Here is a 23,816-nt window from a genome sequence, read left to right on the forward strand (position 1 = left end):
ATTTATTATTTATCGATTTTAGAAATATTTGCTATATGGTGCATGTGCTCACTGGAGAGACAGAGAGAAACAGAGAGAAAGAGAAAGTGAGGAACCCTTCAGAGTGGATGGCCATGCCACAATTCCTCACTCACTACACTACCTGCTCATCCCACATATAAATTTATTTAAGGTAAGTTTTATGTAATACCAGACCTTTCAAAAATGAAGACCCAAAGAAACAATAAAAACTATATTTTATGCTAAATCAGATAGGTAATTGTGAAGAAACATGATCAAATGAAAGGAGGGGATTGATATAATGGTAATAGACTGGGGCAGAATTTTACAAGTCTTTCTCAGATTCTTTGTGCTATTGTGTGACATTTCTTTCTTTTCCTTTCTTTCCTTTTTTCTTTTTCTCTTCTTTTTTTCTTTTGCCAGAGAGTATGAGAGTATGTGCAGTTTCCAGAGAAAGAGAAAAGGGAAGAGAGAAAGAAAAAGACTGAGAGAGAGAGAATGATCCAAATGTGGTCACATGTAATCCTTTCTCCTCCATTTCTTTATCTCATCAAGAGCTCAACAATGCGCCCAGTATGTTTTTCAAGCTGCTGTGGCTGGCTTCAAAGTGTGGTCAGCCATGTGGGATATGACTCCTAATATGTAGTGCTTAACCAGTGTGCTACAGGTCTGGCCCCTAGTGGACATTTCATAATCCTGTGCACATGGCAGGATCCTCCTAGAATGAGAGTCTTAGGAAGGGGAAGATCCTGGAGGTTTTAGGAGAAAAGGGGCAAAGCAAATTAATTTTGGCCTGTGTTTTGCTTTGTGGGAGGGAGGTGGGGAGAAGAAGATGAGGAGATCTTCTATGGTTTTCTCAATTCCTTCAGTTTAAAATACTCGGTATGTCAAGATGCCTTATGTTGGGCAGCATGCCTTGAATCTTGTCACTGTGTGAACTGGAGGAAGTTCAATAATCTTTGCATATACTCCACTTTCCTCATATGAAAAATATGCAAAATGAGATAAATAGGACTGTTGTGAGGAGTAAATGAGATAAACCATATTAGCAGCCTAGAATCATGCCTGACGCATATCAAGTGCTTGGAAAATGCTAGTTATTGACACCACCCAAATTCCCTTCCCTAAAGTCACCAAGTAAATTATAAATCCAGTCATTCTAACTTTAATTCTTAGGATTTATTCATAAAAAAATACTCATTTTGTTCAGTAAAGTCTATTCACTGTGCTATTCATAAAATTTGTATGAAATATCTATTTCTCAGTGTTTCTTCTAGTTTTCAGTGCTGGTCACCTGGGTTTCAGGCAGAAAGACACAGTATTCATGAGGAAATAAAATCCAAGTTCAAAATGGGCAACATTTGGTAGATGAAGAGACTTCTGAAGTCTTTTGTAGTGTTGGCGCACATTACCTATTGCAGGTTTAATTGAGACTTCACACGTTCAATTTTCTTAGAAGTAGTTTTCTTAATGTCAACATCTAGGTACTTTGTTTTGTAAATAAAGCTTGGACTTTTGAGGGAAGTTGCTAGGTGTTTTGGGATATGTTATATTCCCAAACTGGTTTTATACACAGTTTGAGAAGTAACTATCACGCAATTTTGAACTGCTATTGGTATGTTTCTCTTGTTCGCCTATGACATATATAGTGTTTTATTTTATCAACCAAACTTTAATTTTCGTAAAACCAAAGCTCTATATATGCGTACCCTGTATCTACAGAGTCCACTCAGCTGATTTTTAGCCATATATACTGAATGAGCTTATTTCACAAAGTCCTCAAATGTTCAGAATGATAAAAAGGTAAAATACTATGAAAGAGTGAATGTCAGTGCATGAGAAAGGGGCATTATTTGAAAGTAAAATGACATGAAATCAGAATCTGAAGTACTACCAAAAAAATCTTTGCCTAATTTTTTTTCCCCCATAGCATTCACAGTTCTGTATCAGAAAGCATGGCAGGTTGAAGGGAGACACACCAGGTTACTGTGGAGGGACAGTGCTGGAGTAGAAATAGAGTCCAATGCATTTAGGCTACCACTTCTTACCTGGATCAGGGAGACAGGTCAGAGTAAAAAGAATAAATCTCAGAACCAACAGGTGGCATGTAGTTGAAGTGCTGGACTCCCAGATGGCCAACCACGGTTGGAATCCCGGAACTAGCATCTTAAAAATCACATAAGGCACATAGGCATGCATGCCCAAAATCCTGAGAGGAGAATGGAGGAGAAGGGATTGTGGCATGACTATTTCCTCTGGTGGGTGATTTCCTACTTTTCTCTCTCTGTCTCTGGTGAGCACACACACCCTATATAAAAATAAAACCTGGAGAGGGGAGGAGTAAACTTCTTCTTCAGTGTCATATTGAGCCATGTCTAAGCCTATAGTAAAGAAACAAATATACACTTCCCAAAAAAAAAACATTTATGCATAGTATACTTGAATTTTATTTGTTGAAACAAATGAAAAAATTAAATAAAAATTCTGCAATCAAAAGTCATAATTATTAATGCCTGCATCGATCAATCGGTTTCTACACTATTGTCAACACTCATGAGTCCATGTCAGGAAGGATGACTAGACCCCGAGGCTTACAAGAAACAACTTTTCTTCTTGAACAAAATACAATCATAAAACAAACAAGCACCAATAGCCTGTCATTATTTATAATATCCTTTACTGAAGATTTAAAAAAAAAAAAATTTACAGCAGCTTTTCACAATTTCATACAGCAAATTTGAGAGAAAAATACAGAGAACTCCAATATATTCTGCCCTCATACATGTATAGATGTCTCCACTATCAGCATCCTTCACCAGAGTGGTATAATTGTTATCACTGATAAACCTACACTGATGTATCATTATCTTTCTGATTTTTCTTAGGGTTCACCTTTGGTGTTGCTCATTTTACAGGTTTGGACAAACATATAGTGATATATATTCACCATTATAGTATGATGAAGAACACTTTTACTGCCCTAAAAATCTATGCATCACGGGAACCAGCAGTTAGCGTAATGGCTATGTCGCTGGACTCCCACGTAGTCGACCATGGTTCGAGTCCCGGACCCGGTGGCTTAAAACTCACGCCGGGCGCGTGTGCGTGCGTGCCCAAGATCCCGAGAGGAGAATGGAGGAGAAGGGATTGCGGCGTGACCATCCCCCCTGGGGGGTGATTTCTCGCTTTCTGTCTCTATGTCTCTCTGTCTGTCTGGCGAGCACACGCGCCCTACAGTGAAAATCTCTCCAAAAAAAAAAAAATCTATGCATCACCTATTTATTTATCTCCCCTCTAATCCCTGGTAAGCACCACTTTTTTTTTTAAGAGGTTTTTGCCTTAAGACACATGTGCTCACCAGGAAGAGGGAGAGATAAAGACAGACAGTGAGAGGGAAAGTAAGAAATCACCCCCTAGTAGAGGATGGCCAGCTGCAATCCCTTCTCTTTCATTCTCCTCCTTCATCTTGGGCACCCACACATAAGCATCCGGTGTGATTTTCAAGCCACTGAGTCTGGGACTTGAACTGTGATCAACCATGTGGGAGTCCAACAACATAACTGCTTTGCCATCTGCTGTCCCCCAAGCACTGCACTTTTTACCTTCTCAATAGTTTTGCTTTCTCCTGAATGTTGTATGTGTGTGAAAATACAGTATATAGACCTTTAAGATTGATTTCACTTACTGGTATGCATTTAAATTTTTTCATCTCTTTTTCACAGTCTGATAGCTCATTTCTTTATAGCAATGAGTGATATCCCATTGTTATATATACCACAGTTTTCTTATTCATTTACCTTCTGAAAAACATCCTGATTGCTTCCATATTTTGGCTGTAAACATCCATGTGCAAGTTTTTGTGTGGAAATAAATGTTCAACTCCTTTGGATAAAAACCCTGTAGTACAATTTCTAGATTTGATGGTAAAACTGTTTTTAGTTTTATAAGAAATTGCCTGTCTACAGCCCCCCCTCCGACCCCCAAGCACCCAGCAAGCACCCTACTCACAGTCAAGATGCCCAAGAGGAAGGTCAGTTTAGCCAAGGGGATAGCCAAAGAAGAGCCCAATAGGAGATTGGCAAGTTTGTTGGCTATACTTGCTCCTGCAAAAGTGAAGAGAAAGCCAAAAAAGGCAGCAGAGAAGAATAAATATTCAGACAAAAGAGAGCAAACAAAACAGAAAAGGGGAGCAAAGGGGAAACGAGCTGAAGTGGCCAATTAAGACACTAAAGATTTATCTGAGAAAATGGAGAAACTAAAAATGTGGAGAGTCTACCCTCTGATGAAGCAGGTGAGAAAGAAGTTAAGTCTGAGTAATGTCATATACCATATCTTATCGATGGTCCCAGTCTCCCTTCTTATACAATGTACAATCCAGAGGAATATTTTTATCTGCTATTTTGTAAATGCAAGTTTTTTAGTAGCTCTAGAAACATTTTTAAGAAGGAGGGAATCCCAGATCATTCCATTTTTAAGTGTAAATGCTTTTAAGGGGTGAAATCATTTACTGATTATTTATTTTTAGGTACAACCAGAAAATACTGGGATATTGACTTACAGGAGGCTTTGACTGCCTTGTGTGTCAGCTTAACATTCCATCATTAGGCTTTTTATATTTTATCTCTTTATTTTATTTCTGCAGTGATTAGACCTCCGTTACCATGTTGTTTGAAATAGTGACATTGGGCATTTTTGTCATATTTGTAATATTATTGAAAATGTTTCCAACACTTTATCATTGAGAATCATGGTTACTAGGGCCAGCAGGTGGCATGGTGGTTAAGGTGCTGGACTTCCATGTGGCTGACAAAGGTTTAAGTCCTGGACTCCGTGGCCTAAAAATAACACTGGGTGTTATTCCTCCTGAGAGGAATTTTTTTTTTTTTAAAAAGGGATTCTGTGTGGCACGTCCATCATCTCTGGAGGGTGATTTCTCACTTTCCCTCTCTCTGTCTCTCTCTGGAAAATACTTGTGGCTTATGGCAAAACCTAAAAAGTAAAAAAAATAAATCATCACTATAGAAATTTTTTAGTTATTGTTTATAAGGTTAAAAATATCTATTTTTATTTGACTGAGAATTTTTATGAGTTTTAAGTGCCAAATTTTACCACTGCATTTTTTTTCAGCTCCTGGGATAAAGTGGTATTTCTCTTTAATCTGTTATTGTATTGAGATTATACTCATTGATGTTCTACTATTAAACTAGCTTATCAATTTTGGAATCATTATTGGATTAAATTCTCCAATATTATATTTAGGATTTTACCCTCTAGTCAGTTTATAATTTTCTTTTGTCTTGCTATTATCTGCTATTTATGTCACTGTTTTACTGGACCCAAAAGGAATTAAAAAGCATCCTTTGAAATTTTGAATAGAATTTAAGTGATTGATTTCTTAAAATTTTAGTATATTTTTCCATAAAATCATTGAGCTTAGTGTTTTATGAGTAGATTTTTAAATCTAGGATTCATTAATTAAGGAATTGCTTAGAAATTTTGGTAAGTTATATTATTTATGTATTTGTTTATTATTTTTCTATTTTCAAATTTTTAATTAAAATTTTCATAGTTCTATTTCTTCTAATGTCTGTTTTGATAATTTGTGTTTGTTAAAAAATATGTTTTTATTGATATTATCTAAATTAAAAATTGTGTAGGTACAAAATTGTTCACGATATTTTCTTCCTATATTTTTAACATCTTCAGGATCTATAGTAATGTTCTCTTTTAGTTCTGGATATTTTATATTTGTGCTTTTGTGTTTGTTTTTCAGTTTTGCTAAAGGTTTATCACTTTGATTAATCATTTCAAAGAAAGAATTTGTTGCTCTGTTGATTTTCACTTTTGCTTGTTTATTTTCAAGTTTTTGATGTTGTAGGTCATGCTCCCTGGAAAGCAGACTACAGGTAAAATTTAGCACAGGAGGTTGATTACCTAGTGTTCTTGAAATTAACACCTGCAGGTGAAGGGAAGGAAGCAGGACTGAAAGACAAAGAAGTTGGGCTTTGATTCATACACAACAAAAGCTTCAGTCAATCCCACAGAGAAACCTGGAATTAGAATGGCTTTTTAGCCTTATTCTGAGCTGTTGCAATTGGACCAGAACCTTATATCCCTGCATCTACCCATATTACATGGAGGATGCTCTAGGGAATAGGTGGAAGACATCCAATTGGGCAGTTTTATAAGTGACCAGCACTCTAACAGCTCACATAATAATGATTTTCTTAGTAAATGGATGGTGGAACACAGTGCCTACTTTGGTCAATTAGTGCTGCTCAAATATAATTCTACAAATATGTTGCAAGAAGCTTCTATATGTTTCTGGTGCATCTTTTTCTTTTTCTGGAGAAAACTAACAGGAAGACAGCACATAATTCTTGACTGCAGAAGATCTTGAGGCTGTAACTGATATTCAGCATTACTCTCTTTGTGGCCCCCAAAATTCAAAAATTGAAGCTCTACCCCATTTAAAATGGGGCCTTGAGTGGGGATGGTAATTAGGTTTAGATGAGGTCATAAAAATTGATCACCATGGTAAAATGTGTGTCCCTAAAAGAAAATGAAGGAAAACTAGAGTTGTCTGTCTCTCTCTATACTATGTGAAGAAACAGGAAGAAGGCAGCTCTCTGCAAACCAAGAAGAGGGCCCTCATTAGGAAGTGAATCTTCAGCACCTTGATTTTGGACTTCCCATTCTCTAGAGTGTCAGAAATGTCTATTGTTTAGGCCATCTTGTCTATGACATTTTATTATCATTTCCTAAGTTGTCAAGACAGTCCTTAATTACCCATTTAATTTTTTTTCACCCTTAAGTAGCACATCTGCTGGTGAAAGTGATCTAACTTTAACTCAGACCTTCATCCATGGGGATTATACAGCTCTGCTTGCTATGCCATCTCAGAGTAAAGTTACTCTGTTATTATATTTATTCTTCAAAAAGGAATTACCAGAGATAGTAAAGTGGATCACTTAGTGTTAAACACATTTCTCCATAATATCATTTTGTACAAGAGCTCTACCTTTTCCTGAATTTTCACTCAATTAGCCTTATTATATCCTTTGGAAAAATTGCCTGAAGTACCCAGGAAGAAGCCATAGCTTAAGTTCACTGCGATTCCTGCAGTGTTCCAAAATCAATGAGTTCTATTCTCAACCAGAACTTCTCCTATCAGAGTCCATAGAAAACTCAAACTCTCCAAGTGAACAATCTGATGATGTTAAGCTTAAAATATAAATTACTCAATTTATATTTTAAGCCTTGGTTTTCAGACTTAAATATTTCATCTAATGGGAATATAAAACCATATTAAGGTTGTTGATTTACAATAATTACACATCCTAGAAAATGAGATCCTGTCTCTTTATGGTCTTATGTTTGAGGTAGAAACTCCACTTAAATCTTCGACTAGTCATACCATTGTTCTACCATGTCATCACCAAGCTGACTAATTTGTCCTCCATGAAGACTGGTACTCTTAAAGGGTTCCAGTGCTTGTCTGCATGAACAGACGTCATGCAATAATAATAGATTAGTACTGGTGAGAAGGATCCCATACTCCTGTACTCATGCACAGTCTTCCTCACTTTACCAGGGTTACCACTTATACATACCAAGCAGCTGGGTTGCTATCCACTAGGCTAGTCCTTCTGTTAGTTAAGTTATGTTAGTGCTAAAGTTCTTTAGTACTTCTTTCGTAGTTAATGTTCACTGATAAGCATGGACATTTGGGTTATCTAATATGTGGGCTGGGACAGTATCCTCAGATGTGATATGTGCTGCTTCCTGCTTTCAGAAAAGACTACCAAATCTGTTCTTGGTAAACAATACAAAAATAAATAATGTATTCTTTACTTTGTAGATGTCCTATGATACTATACCACTAAACTCCTGAATTTCCCCAATTTTGTAGCTTTGATTCTTTGAGGTATAAGAAAGAGATTCATTTGATTTTGTCTACATTGATAATCTGTTGTTATAATGGATTCTATTCTCCATTAAATTATGTTGGAAATTAGATAAAAATGAGCTGACTATAATATGAAAGCATTCATTTCAGAATTTATTTTTCCATTAATATAAATATGTGTCCTTAACCCAATACTCTACTTCATTAATTTTATGTTAAGTCTTGAAATCAAGTAGTATAAATTCCCTTACATTGCCGTTAAGTTACAAAATCAACTTTGAGAGGCTGCCTGTGGCTGCAGACTCTAAGGACCTGGATCCATCACTCATCCCCACCCATGCTTGCCTCTGGACCTCAGGTTTGTTTCTTGGGACTTTAAGATGAACCTGCATCCCTCCCTACCCCATCCGGAAACTGGCTAAAGCCAGCGGCATTTTGAGACATCAGGCTGCCAGTGGCTGCAGACTCTAACGGCCTGGGACCCATCACTCATGCTCCACCCCTTCCCCACTTCCCTTTGGACTCTCAGAAGTTCAGTATTTTGAATAGTGTACAGCACGCAATGCACACCACACTATTTTTTCTTTGCTCCTGTGGTGAAGCTTATTAGCTCAGTTGGAGGCTCATCAGTCCTTAGAAATAGGAAGGACTTTGGGTCACCTCGCACCAGTGACAACAATGCATGGTACTGGTGAGTAACAGGGAGGCAGACTAGAAGAGAGATTGCCAAGATTTTATAATTCTGACATATTTTAACACTCAGAGATACCTTGAATAAGTTAGGGAGGAACATATAATTGACCAGATGACTAGGAACAATCCCAGAGGCTCAAAAAATATGAACAACCAACAAAATGCCTCTCCACCTAGGGAAATCATCAAGCCCACATTACCCACAGTCAATACAATGGACTTTGTGGATACATCAGATAAGCAATTCAGAATATTTGTAGTGACCAAACTTACTGAGATGGAAGAGAAAAGAGAGGATGAGCTCCAGGAGATGATGAAGTCCTTTCATGATTTGAAAGAAGAAATAGACACCTTAAAAAAGAACCAAATGGAACTTCTAGGGTGGAAGAATGTGATACAAGAAATCAAAACCTCCCTCAAATGTATTAAAATTATATTAGATCAGGTGAAATATTGAATCTTGAATGTAGAAGACAAAACATCTGACCTGGGAAAAAGTATCAGGAAGATAGATTAACCAAGAAAAAATAGGATAATATACTAGGAATACTGGATACCATCAAGTGTCCCAACATCTGGATAATTGGTATCCCAGAAGAGGAATCATATAATAAGGGCATTGATCATTCATTACCAGAAGTCTTAGGAGAAAACTTTCCATTCCTAGAGGGGAAAATATCCAGACCCAAAAAATGCATAGGACCCAACCTACAGGGGAAAATATCCAGACCCCAAAAATGCATAGGACCCAAAATAGAATCAACCCAGGAAGATTCTGTCTGAGGCACATCATAGCTAACTGGGCAAATACAACAAAGACCAGATACTAAAGTTGGCAAGAGGGAAACATCAAGTAACTTAAAAGGTCACCCCATCAGGCTAATATCAGAACTCTTGGTGGAAACAATGCAGGCAAGGAAAGAATGGGGAAATATACTCAAAGTGTTGAATGAAAAACAATTTCAACCAAGAATACTATACTCAGCAAGATTTTTCTTTCATAAGGGAATAAAAGATAAAAACATTCTCGTATAAACAAAATCTGAAGGAATTTACCAACTCCAGACCACCTCTTCAAGAGGTTCTGAAGGGAATGCTATACCAAGAAAACTAAAAAGTCAGATGGACAGTTATAAGAGAATAAAAAGCAACAAGGAAAATGACTCACGTAATGATAAGAACAGGTCTGGAAATATCGATAATAACATTGAATGTCAATGTATTAAATTTTCCAATTAAGAGACACAAACTGGCTGAATGGATAAAAAAAATAGAAATCCTCTATCTGTTGCCTACAAGAAATGCACCTTATGGAAAAAGATATGTGAAGACTAAAAGTGAAGAGCTGGAAAAAGATATTTCATGCAAATGAAAATCAAAAAAGGGCTGGAATTGCGATATTGATTTCAGACAAAATAGGCTTCAAGACAAAGGCAGTAAGAAGAAACAAAGAAGGGCATTATATAATAGTAAATGGGGTAATCCAGCAAGAAGAAATAATGCTTATAAATATCTATGCACACAACTCAGGAGCACCTAAATATGTGAAGGAAAGACTGCTGGAGCTAAAAGGAGGGATAGGGAGCAACACTATAATTATTGGGGATCTCAAAACCCCATTATCTCCTTTAGACAGACCTTCTAGGCAAAAATAAATAGAGAGATACAGGACCTAAATGATACTATAAATTGAATGGGCTTGATAGATATCTATAGAACTTTCCAGTCTAAGACCACAAATTACACATTTTTCTCACCCCGGCATAGAACCTTTTCAAAGACTGACCATATGATAGGACACAAATCAAGCCTTAACAGAGTCAAAGGCATAGAAATTATATCCAGCCACTTCTCTGACCATGATGTAATAAACTCAAGATTAATTTTAAGAAATATCCTTGAAAATACACAAACACATGGAAACTGAACAACTTACTTCTGAATAACTTCTTAACTACTGAAGAAATTAAGTCTGAAATCAAAAAAAATATGCAAACAAATGATAACGAGTACACACATTTCCAAAATCTATGGGACACAGCAAAAGCAGTCATAAAAGGGAAATTCATAGCAATTAGTGTGCGTAAGAAAAAGATGGAAAGGTGGCAAATAGATAACCTAACATCATGCCTCAGGGAATAGGAAAAACAACAACAACAAAAATACCAGGCAAAAAGAAATAATAAAGGTTTGAGCAAGATTAAATGAAATGTGCAAGAATTAATGTGCAAGAATTAATTCCTATCCTACTCAAATTATTTCTAAAGATTCAAAAGGAAGGAAACCTTCCAAATTTATTTATTTATTTATTTAATTCATCCTCATTCCCAAAACACATAAGGATATGACAAAAATGGAAAACTACAGATCAATATCGTTGAATATAGACGCAAAAATTCTCATCAAGATGCTCGCAAATTGTATCCAACAATATATAACAAAGATTATTCATCATGACCAGGTAGACTTTATTCCAGGTATGCAAGGGTGGTTCAACATACACAAGACCATAAATATAATACACCATATTAAGAGAAAGAATGATAAAAATAATATGATCCTTTCAGTTAATGCAGAGAAAGCATCTGATAAAGTGCAACATCATTTTATGATTAAGACCCTCAGTAAGATTGGTATAGAAGGGTCATTTCTCAACATAATAAAAGCCATCTATGAAAAATCTACCGCTAACATTATACTGAATGGGGAAAAGATAAAAGCTTTTCCACTAAAAACTGGTACTAAGCAAGGCTGCCCACTTTCTCCACTGCTTTTTAATATAGTGCTGGAAGTCTAAGCTAATGCAATCAGAAAAGAGAACACTATTAAAAGGCATTCAGATAGGCAAAGAAGAATTGAAAATATCTTTATTTGCGGATGACATGATGGAACACTTAGAAGAACCAAAGGTCTCGAAGTAATGAGTGAATAAAGTAAAGTGGCAGGATATAAAATCAGCATCCAAATATCTATAGAATTTCTACATTTGAACAAGTTGAATGAAGTAGAGCTGAAGAAAGGAATCCCTTTCACCGTAGCCACAAAATGTATAGGGATAAACCTAACTAAGGAAGTCAAAGACGTTTACAAAGAAAACTATTAAAATCTTAAAAAAGATATTGATAAAGACATAAAAAAATGCAAGGGCATCTCATGTACCTGGATTGGAAGAATTAACATAATCAAAATGGCAATTCTGCCCAAGTTAATCTACATATATAATACAATTCTGATCAAAATACCAGAGATATTCTTGACAGATCTAGAAAAGATAATCAAAGATTTGTCTGGAATCATAAAAGACCTCGTATTGCCAAAGCAATCCTGCATAAGAAAAGTGGATTACATCAGACTAAGAAGGTTATGGACAGCAAAGGATACAGTAACGAGTGTGAATCGAAAACCATCAGAATGGGAGAATATTTTTGTAAAATATGCCTCAGACAAGGGACTGATAACCAGAACACACAGGGAACTCAAGTGCCTTACATGAAAAAAAAAATGATCTTCCCAATTAGAAGATGGGAAAATGAGCTGAACAAAAATGTCTCTAAGGAAGACATATGAACAGCCAAAAAGCATATGAGGAAATTCTCAACATCCCTCATCATAAGGGAGATGCAGATTAAAATCACAATGAGATACCACCTAACCCCTGTCAGAATGGCAAAGACTGAAAATATAAAAAGTGGTTAGTGTCAGTGGAGATGTGGTAAAAAAGGAACTCTCCTACACTGTTGGTGGGAATGTAAACTGGTTCAGCCAGTGTGGGGAACAATATGGAGGTTCCTTAAAGATATACTAATAGAACTACCATTTGATCCATCAATCCTACTTCTGGATATCTACCCAAAGGAGAGGAGAATGCTCAGTCTGAAAAGTGCTTACATATCTATGTTTATTGCAGCATTATTCATGATCACTAAGACATGGAATCAACCCAAATGTCCACAAACTGATGAATGGATTGAAAAAGTGTGGCATGTATACTCTATGGAATACTATTAAGCCATTAAAAAAAGACCCTGGCATTTGATAGAAAGTGGTCGTATATAAAGGATCTATTGCTGAGCGAAGCAAGCCAGGATATGAAAGAAAGATATTGTATGTATCCACCTAATATATACCAACTATTGGCACTTTATGGTAGAGATAGAAAGACTGGAGGGCATAAAAGCATTGAAAATAGATAGCGATGATAAGATAGTGTGGAACAGGGTGGGAGAAAAGAAGAGTATGGAGAAGGATAGCATGAGAACAAATAGAGAGGCATAACATTAGTTGGGTACAGAAATGGTTCATTACCTGTTGATGATGACATGTATAGTATACTCAACTGGACTGTTCTGAGAAATATTTCATGTTGAGTAAAGTCTTTTTATAAGCAAAATGATAAATAGTGATTCAATGTTCAAAAAATAATTGGAATAATAATAATAATATTCTGGAAAAAATAATGAAAAGCTATTTGATGATGATGAGGATTTTAATGTCTTTGTACTGACTGATGTACATGGTATTTCTTCTGGAAAAAGAAATGTAGTACATTATAAAGGTATATGTGATTCAATGTAATATAAACAAGGGTATGATGATAATAAATACATTTTTTAAAAAACAGTAAAAAAATGAAAAAAGAAAAACTCAACTTTGACTGTTCTAAATTATTTGCATTATATAGAAATTGTAGGATGAGCTTGTCAATTTCTATAGAAATCCTGTTGAGATTTTAATTGGGATTTTGTTTGATCTGCTATTCATTTGAAGAAAAAACTATAGTTGATTTTTCAATCTATTAACACACCATATTTTTATTTATTTAGGTCTTTTTATTTTTACTTTCCTTGTCTTATTAGGGACTAATATTGTGGTTTTAGTATTCTTTTTTGTTTCTACCATTGACTTAACACCTGTAATCTGATTTTTCTTTTAAGTTTATTCTTTCTTTCATAAAAGAGAAAGATGGACACAGAAAGAATGACTGGAACAGAGACAGAGAGACAGATACTACCAATAGGATCTCCATGTCACTATCTACCCCAGTTTCAGTCAGCTCCTGATCATGGGCACATGCGTGCACAACATCCTCAGGGAGGTCTCCGGACATGAAGCCTCTCAAAGCATTGCATATTACTGCTCCATCCAGTATCTGCTCCATCCCCCACTTGAGTCTTGAGTAGTCATTCCTATGTTAATTATAGGTATTTTTTTTATTTATCACATTATATCTTCAAATTATAGTATACCAATGTTACATTGTACATTAACTTACAAGAATTGTAAACCTATATACTACTACTTTCTACTTATCCTTTTAGTTATTGTTGATATGCCTTTTATTTCCACAAATGCTATAGTCTCCACAATATTATTTTCCTTTTAATAATTAAATAGTTTCTAAATATCTTTTTTTCTGATAGAGAGCACATGTGTACACACAAGAGAAAAAGAGACACATAAAGAAACACACCCTTGACAGGGTCTCATCATGCTTTGACTTCCTTGCCCCAGCCCTCTAGCTTCTCAGAATTCTGGACACCCACCTGCACTCCAGTATGTTTTTAGGCCAATCCAGAGATCCAAACTCATGGTCCATCATATCGCTCCCAACCTTGCAGGGCACATGGATTAGTTCTGTACCACAGCACTGGTCCTAATTTCTCAATATTTTTAAATGAGAAGAAATAACATTTATATTTACTCAGATAAATACAATTTAGTTTTATTGTTTTCTGGCTTGTATTCTTTCAAATGAGAACTGTGCTAATATTCCTATTTGGAATCCTCAGTAACTAAAGCATATTTTTCTCTTTTATCATTACCGTTATTATTATTATTATTATAGTTTGTTGTAGGTCATGTGCTCTTACCTGAGGGTGGGAGGAGTATGAAATCACTCCCAGGGGATGGCCACACCGCAATATCTCTTTTCCATTCTCCTCTTGGGGCCTTGAGAACATAAACACTTGCATACAGTGTTTTTCAAGTGCTCAAACCAGTCAGTCAGCCATGTGGAATCCAGTCACCTCAGTCACCACGCCATAATCCCCATACCATTGGCTGGTTCTCAATCTACTTTCTAAGATACTCTCTTTTATCACTTATTTTCCAGCAATTTCATTACAATGTACCTTACTGTAATTTTTTTTTGTTACTAATTGTAAACTTTCTTTATATTGTTTTGTTGAGTTCTGAAGACTTACTCATTTATAAGTTTCACCAAATCAAAAGGTTGATCATTATTTCTATATTCAGTAATAAATATAAATATATTATATATATTTGCTCTTCCTTTCTAGAACATCTATCACATAATGTTTACACCACTTCAAATTGCTTCACAGATCACAGAGATTCAATTTCTTTTTATAATTATTTTTCTTTATTTTAATTGGATAGTTTTTTAATAATATATCCTTGAGTTTACCAATCATTTCTTTTTCAGTGTCCCACTGATGTTAAAAATCAAAATTTTTTTATTCATGTATTTTACTTCTCCTAAATTTTCCATTTGCTTCCTTCAGTATCTACTCTCATGCATATTTTGTTTATTAATTGATTGTTTTAAAGTCCTTGACCACATTTAAAATAGCTTCTCTTGGCTAACAGGTATGTGGTGGTTGAGGCAACTGGATCCCACGTGGCCAACTACACAGTTTGAGTCCCAAACCCAACAACTTGAGAAACACATTGGTGGCATGTGTGCCCAAAATCCTAAGAGGAGAATGGAAGAGAAGGGATTGCAGTGTGGCCATCCTCCAGGAAAGTGCTTTCCTACTGTTCCTCTCTCCTGAAACCACATGGAGCCTATAGCAAAATTAAAATAAGTTTTTGTGAAGTTCTACTCTCTTAAATCCATTCTCTTTCATTTTCAATTTCTGCTATCGTTTTGATGGATATTTCTTATGATTAAGGCTTACATTTTCTTGCTGCTTCTCATATTTAGTAATTTTAAATCAGGCCCAAAACATAGGTTGGGGTATATTATTGAGTGTTTGAGTTTTGTCATTCTCCTATTAACCATGTTCATGTTTGTTTTGCTAGGTAAAGATGTTACTGTGAATCAGTTTGATCCTTCAAAGCCTTATTTTTAAGTTTTTAGGTTGGACTTAGAGAACTTTTCACCAATAAGCCACTTTAACTCCAGTGTTAAGGCGTGACCTGATGTTTCCTCCTAGATATATAGTCTGATAGTCTGTTACGATTGGTCAGAAAGCAAACATTTCTCTGTCTGGTTTGAGCTTTGGAATTGTTCAGTATAAAGCTCCCAGCCTACTCACTTTTCTCCATGCATAGCAACCCCTGTGCATGTCCCTGGAGCTCCCCCTTCAGGTACTTCCCTTCTCTTGGTACTTTCCTCTACCCATTCCATATTCCAGGTATTCAGCCTTTTCTAACTCTGATCTCTGTTTTCTCAACTCAATGAGATCATGTTAGGGATCGACCCCCAACACCCCAGTTTGGAAAGCAATTTGGCAAATCATAGGACTCACCTAATTTTTTCCTTTTCCCTTAGATCACAAGCCTATGTTGCCTACCATCCTATATCTAAAAGAATTTGACTGTTATTTTCCAAGTATTCTAGGTATTTACAATGTTAGAAAAACTTGATAGTCAAAAATGAACTTCAGTTGTCTGTTCAAGTTTTTTTTACTGAAGTTTACTTACTCATTCCTAGAGAGAGACAGACCATCACAACAGAATCTTCATGCCACTATCCACCCTCAGCCTCAGCCAACCAGGATTATAGGCAGTCACACACTTGCCTGGCATGGATAGGGAGACTGTAGGTACAACCTTGGAACTTTGTTATGTGGCTCCAACTTTGTAGAGTTTCATTACTGCTTCACCATTGTGGCTGGCCTATGTGTTTTCATTCTTGATAGCATTTTGCTTATGGATTTTGTGATTTCACCTGTTACTTATCTAAACCTCCTATATATAATAATTTTACATTTCATTTCTGTTAATTCCAATATCCAGAGCCCTTAAGCATTTTGTTAGAGGGACCAGCAGATGGTGTAGCAGTTATGTTGCTGGACTCCCATGTAGTTGACTGTGGTTCGAGTCCTAGAGCCGGCAGCTTGATATTCATGCTGGGTGTGTGCGTGTGCATGCCCAAAATCCTAAGAGGAGAATGGAGGAGAAGGGATTGTGGCATGGCCATCCTCCTTGGGGGGTGATTTCTCATTTTCTGTCTCTCTAGCAAGAGTATGCACCCTATAGCAAAAAAAAAAAATCTCTCAAGAAAAAAATCATTTTAATTAGATGTTTGCTATTTGTCGTTTCTACTTTCTGTCACAGTGGCTTGATTTCTTCAGTCTCAATATTCAGGTATCCTAGAGTCTAATTTTTCTCCAAAGAAAATTTGAAAGATTATTTCTGCTTAAAGTTCAATGTAGTTTAAAAAAATAAAAAGGCCCGGCTGACATAATACCAGGCTCCCAAGATCACCTCCCTCGGGCTTAGTCTCCATAATACAATGCTGGTATCATTTGTTTCAGGTTAGTTCCAACTTTCCCATTTATATCTTGCAGGCATTTTTCACTGTTCTTTGATTCTTTCTCAGGATTCAGGTCATTTTTTGCATGCTTATTAGGTTGTTTACTTTAGGGGTAGTGAGAGATTTACTTATTTCCCTGTAAGCATAGTAATGCATTGAAATTTATGAAGAATCTAGCAATTTTTCACAGAAGTCGTTTGTGTTGATTTTCAAGATCTTTATGTTTTAGACGTTTTAGTTTTACTACTATGTGTGTGTATGGTGTATATATGTGTATACAATTTATTTATTTATTTATTTATTTATTTATCTATTTATTTATTTATTCATTCATTTTGGTCTTGCTCCCTTTTTGCTTTTCAAATCTTAGGATTCATGTTATTTATTCTAAAAAATAATAATAATTATTTCATCTTCTGTTGCATCTCTTATTTTCCAACATTTGTTTTTGTACTTTCGGAATCTTCATTCTCTGTTTAGTAATACAATGTTTAGGTGGATTCATGTCCACTTAACTAAATATAATATTTTTCAGTCTAAACTACAAATACTTAAAATGCTATGTAGGTAAAATTGCTGTGTACAACTTTGGTATCACAGGTTTGCTTGTTTGTTTGTTTGCTTTTTAAAAAGAGTAGGTCCTTTCGCTCTTCTTTTTCACTTCTTTCTTTCTTTTTAAAATGAGCAGATTTGTGTCCTGCCTCTCCATACATATGTTGAAATCCTAATCCCAATGTGATGATACTTAGGGAGGGACTTTGGAAGATAATTACGTCTTGCAGGTAGAACTCTAATGAATGTAATAAGTGTCATTAAAAGAAGAGGTTTTAAGTAGTTCTCTTTTCACTATGTAAGTAAAAAGAGAACTTGACTCTCTTTGAAGCAATCAACGAATCTGCTGACACTGTGATCTTGGACTTCCCAACCTGCAGACCTGTGAGGAATAACTATTGTTTATGTCACCAAGTCTATGGTATTTTGCTATGTCAACCTGAACTGACTAACTCTAGGAATGCAAAAATGATGGCTGGATGTAAAGCAGTCATTGTGGATACATAGATAAAAGCTTATTGAGGATGTTACAAAAAGAAATTTGATTTGCTGAAAAGGTGGAAATGTATTACCAGTTACAGAAGCTCTGAATTGCTTGCATTTGTGAAGGAGAACTAAACATCTATCTTATTGAAAATACTGTTTATTTGAAATTTTGTCACAGCCACTTGAATTCTTTTCAGAGTGTATACTTAACTAATAAACCCATATATTGGGAGGCTTTTCCTTATTTAATATATTTTTCATTTTTACAACTTCCATTTGGCCTCTTTTCAAATATATCTGCTTTTTATGCCATCTTATCTCTTATAATAATTGATTTTCCCTTTCCTGTTTCATTCCATTTAAAGCTACTTATTGTATATTCTCTGTGTCAGTTAGGGTTTGATCTGAGAAGCAGAACCACAAGATTTGTATATAATAAGGGCTTTGTGATAGGGATTTGCCTTATATATTTATAGCAGCTGGTTAAAAACTCTTTGTCAGGCTATTGTTTCTGTGCCTGGTGCTTTCCCGAAGTCATCAGGACGAGCATTCAGGAAAAAATTAAAAAAAAAATGGGCATGAAATGGAGAAAGAAAAGACAAATAACATTTAACAGGAACTGGGCAGAATCCATTGGACAGACTGGAATCCATGTCAGTCTTTCACAGATTCTGGGTGTCTGACTTCAAAGTAGGGGTGATCTGTAGGAGAAGCTGATATACTCTAAGACATACCTCAGCCAGAGAAGCTGAAAAGGGGAATCTGGTGGTTGTGAGATTTCTGTAGTCTCTGCTCCTGCCCCAGTGGAACAAGGTCAGTCCACAGGTAGATGACAACCTCAGGAGCTACAATGCATTGTGCCTGGAAATAAAATGTACAACTCCTGCTTAACTTTATCCTCCCAAATCTTATACACAATCTCTCTCATAGCCCTCGCTAACAAAGAGCTATGCTGTGAGGAAAATGAGGAGAAACACTACTCCAGCTAAATTGGCATAATACAAAGCTACCACAGTCTCTGTGGTAACCAATATCCAAGATTTCCCTAATAATCATTGCCTCTTAGTATTCACACTCCTATAATATCCTCTTGTATACTACATAAAATTGATCTATGTGACAAAAATGGACATTGCAGAAGAGATATCATGTGATTTATAAGCTGGATCATTAAAAATTTTTCCAATCTCCTCCTTGTTTTGAACTGCTTATTCTTGGGATAACTAGCTACCATATTATGAGGACAGTCAAGCAGCCCTGTAGAGAAGACACAATGGAGAAGAACTGAGAACTCTAGCCTCCTGCCAATAGCACCAATCTGTCAACCATGTGAGTAAACCACATTAAGCAGCTATCTTCTATCCCCAATCAAGTCTTCAGATAATTCCAATTAGTCACCCCTCAGGTCTTACAGCTCATTCAGAAACAATGTGAAAGCAGAAAGAAACCACCCCTCTGTGCACTGTCTGCATGTGTGACCCATAGAAATAAAGATAAAATGATGAGTCATAGGCAACTAAGCAACAATTAAATAATGTAATCTTTAGTTTTTGATACTGCTATGAATAGATTATTTCTTTCTCATGGCTTGCAAAATTTTTATGTTGAATTTATTTTACAGGAGCTTTATCTGAAATGACACTAAATGGTTTGGTTTGAGAATGTTTACAACCAGAGAGTATTGCATTTGTTTCTGTCAGATTCATGAGGGGATTCACTGATCTGAGTGTAACTTGACATCCTTATTTGAGCTTGAGGATTCCAAGATCACATAGGTAATAAAAATTTGAACCCCAAATTCACACAAGATGAAAGACATTACCTTAATTTGTATTGCCCTGAAAGTATACCTGATATAATGTCTTGTGTATAAGTGGTATATTTGAGAGGTGATCCCAGGAAGTCAGAGTAAAGGATTAAAGACAGTAAACCAGGAAAGAACATAATAAAATTAAGAATATGCTATTGAGCTATAATTATTGCTGGTGGCAAACCAGGTTCAGTCCTCCTAGGAACTTTCTGAAAAACAATAAGAAAATTTTCTTAAAATGTTCCATTTGGGGACCAGCAGTTGGTGTAATAGCTATGTCGCTGGACTCCCATGTCGCCGACTGCAGTTCAATCTCGGATCTGGTGGCTTAAACTCATGCCAGGTGCGTGTGCTTGTGTGCCCAAGATCCAGAGAGGAGAATAGAGGAGAAGGGAGTGCAGTGTGGCTAGCCCCCTGGGGGGGGGTTTCTCACTTTCTGTCTCTCTGTCTCTCTCTGTCTTTCTGACAAGCACACACGCCCTATAGTAAAAACCTCTCATAAAAAAAAAAAAGTTCCATTTGAAGGAAATGAGTTGAGAAATGTTTTTTTCAGACTGTCATCTTCCATTGACTGAGGATTGCACAAGAAGGGCCATGGGTTTTGGTGAAAACTTTCAGGGTCAAGGGTAGTTACATGAGATGAGAAGTCCAAGAAGTGTATGGAAGCTGCCCACCACAGCTGCAGTCTAAGTTCAAATGGACCCAGAATATGTGGTGTAGGACCTAAATAGTATTTGCTAAGCATATGGTTTCAAATTATTTTTAAAAATAATTATGAATGTATTTAATTTTACTAATTATTATTATATTTTTTTAATTTGACCAAAGAGAGAGAAAGGGAAAGTGAGAAAGCAAGCTGCCAGGACCAGGACTCAAACTGTAGTCTATCATGTGGGAGGTCCAGTGCCTTAACCATCACACCACCTGCTAGTCCAACTTTCAAATTCTAAGGGAGATGTTTTTTATATTCCACCTAGAGATTGGTCTCCATAAATTATAAATAAATAAAAAAACTTTTGTGCTATCACACTGTAATAGTGGGAAAGCATAATTTTCTATTTCATTATTTCATTCAGGTCTAACACTTTGCAGATCCTAGCTTTACTTGGAAAATTATTTCCAACCCGTTATCACCATTCCATACTTCTATGTTGATGTGAACTTTGGAACAAGATACTGAAGTTCTCTTGCTCCTGGGAATAAAGCTGTAACCCCAGCTCATAAAGTGGACACCCTAATATTGCAATTCATCTCCACTGGGAGTCATACAGATTTTCTTTAGTTAAAGTTCTAATATTTGTCTTCTAGTATTTTTTATCATTATCTTGGGTGTTTTACAATAGAAAGATATTCAACATATCTAGCCTAACATATGTTCTCAATGGAAACCCCTGGTCTTCTTGCTTGATAGCAATGTGGAAATTGTCTGAGGAAAGAAATGCTAATTTTTCTGTCATTTAATTCTAATCATTCTCCAGTGATGGAGAAGGAATTTTGCTTACAATGATCCTTCACAGTATTCTTAAATAAAATTGTGGAAGTAATGAGTTTTAACTGTGTGTGTTTATATGTGTGTGTGTGTGAGAGAGAGAGAGATGTGTGTGGAGGTGCACAGGGGAATAGTAGTGGCATGTAAGACATAACTGTTAGCTTTGGCTATAAACGTAATTTCCTAATATTTAGGCTAAGACTGAAACCATACTGTTTTTTCTAAATACCATAGGATACATGCACTCACCAGAGAGAGACAAAGAGGCAGAGAGAAAGAGAGAGAGAGAAAAAGCACCCCAAATAGGGTAGTTCCACACTGTGATTCCTTCTCTATTTCTCCATCCTGTTGAGATTTTGGACATGCTTGTACATGTACCATGTGTGTTTTCCAAGCCATCAAGGCCAGGATTCAAATCGTGGTCACCCATATGGGAATTGGCTTCCTTAGCCACTGGCCTCTGAGACACCCTTGAGTCTATTTTAAATTGCAGTCTCAGTAAAGTAGAGCACTGCAGCAATCATCTAAATAATTCATGCCAAACAAGACGTAAGTGTGTGTTGCCTATATTATGTAGTTATCTGAGGATATTCCTTATTAGTGGAGCTATTATAGGAGTAAATTTGTCACATCACTCTAAATTTAGACAATTTGTAGTCTAGATACATTGTTATAATTTATGTCTTTCTGTCAGGATATAAGTAAAAGAAGCATTTGTTCTTTGCCTCATTTTACAATTGCCTAGGCTTCTTAGCGTGTGTTCATATTCCTTTTTTCCCCCTTCTATAGCTGAGGAAACTTAAATCATTTTACTTTATGTGAGAGTTACCTTATCTGAATTGTTAATTGCAATTGAGCTCAAAGAAATGCATATATGTCTCTTGATCCTATCAATTGACACAGATTCACTTCTCAGGATTTTTCTAGTTCTTATTCTCTTCTTCAAAGAAAGTAGGAATGTTCAAAACAGCCCAGTGGTGCCCAAGACTGGCTATGCATTAAAAACCATCCCAGGAAGGCTTTGAGAAAATATTCTGTGTTCTTGACAGGAATTAACATTTACAAGGTTGAGGATCAAGTACATATTGATAATTTTAACCAATGTTTCCAGGTGATATATATAAATTCAGCTGAGTTCTGATTCTCAGATTGGCAGTGACAATCACTAAATCAGAACGGTTTAGCTACTGTCCTCTAGGATTTGGACAGGAGAAGGTAAGTCTTCTGAAATCAGAGATTTTTTTGACAATGTATCTTGATATAATGTACTCTTGAATGAACAAAAAGGGACTATGCCTTATAATAAAGGAATGAAAATTATCATTTTCAGAAGAGGATCCAATCATAATAAAAGTAATAGTTCAGAAGAAAACAGTTTTTAGATATGAGAGTTAAATTGTTGTTTCACTTATCTCTAAAACCAAGAGACTGAAAGAATATAGTTTTAAATCAGACAAGAACATAAATACTTCCCCAGAGTAAAAGCTTGAGTTAAAGTCCCATCATTTTTACATAGCCAAGTTGGTTTTCTACATGAGTATGACATATTCATATTACATTAGATTAAAAGTTTTTATAATTTGGGGCCAGCCAGCTCTGTGGCCTGGTGGTTGGGGCAGCTGGATTCCATAAGACTGCTTGGTTGGAATCCCGGATCCAGAGACTTCAAAAATCATGCTGGGAGCATGTCCCAATGTGTGCTCTAAATCCCAACAGGATGGAGAAATAGAAAAAAAAATTTCTATTTTTATTTTTAATCAATGCATAATGAACACATATCAATGATATACTTTTAAAGAGAAAATTTGGTAAATTGTGAGATACGCATCTACGTGAACAGCCACAGTAATCATCATAGTGAACATATCCAACAGCCCTCGGAGATTGCTCTTATTTCTTTGCAATCTCTTCTCTGACCTGGCAGCCCTCCACAAGTAACCACTGATGTATTTGCTCTCACTATAGTTTGATTTTCATTTTCTAGATTTTCACGTAGATGGGATCGTGCAATTTGCAATGATTTTTGTTTAGCTTCTTTCATTTACCGTAAGTATTTTTATGTTTATCTATGCTGCTGTTTGTGTCATCAGTTAATTATATTTTATCACTGAGTAGGAGTCCACTGTATAGATAGACCACTATTTGTTTATCAGTTCATCTCTTGATAGGCCCAGATTCTTGAAAAACATTTTGCGCATGTACAATGTTTGTGTCCCAAATCCTGACTGCATAGAGAAACGGAGAAAAAAAAATTCTAGCATGAACACCATCTACTTGCACAGGTTTTCTCTGTCTGTCTCTTTCTTACCTGCAAGCACATATATCTTCTGGAAATAAAGAAAGGGGAGGAGATCAGGAGAGATGTAATAGTAGA

Source organism: Tupaia chinensis, unplaced genomic scaffold (assembly GCF_000334495.1).
Source record: "Tupaia chinensis unplaced genomic scaffold, TupChi_1.0 Scaffold138126_1, whole genome shotgun sequence".
In the NCBI taxonomy this organism is placed as follows: domain Eukaryota; kingdom Metazoa; phylum Chordata; class Mammalia; order Scandentia; family Tupaiidae; genus Tupaia; species Tupaia belangeri.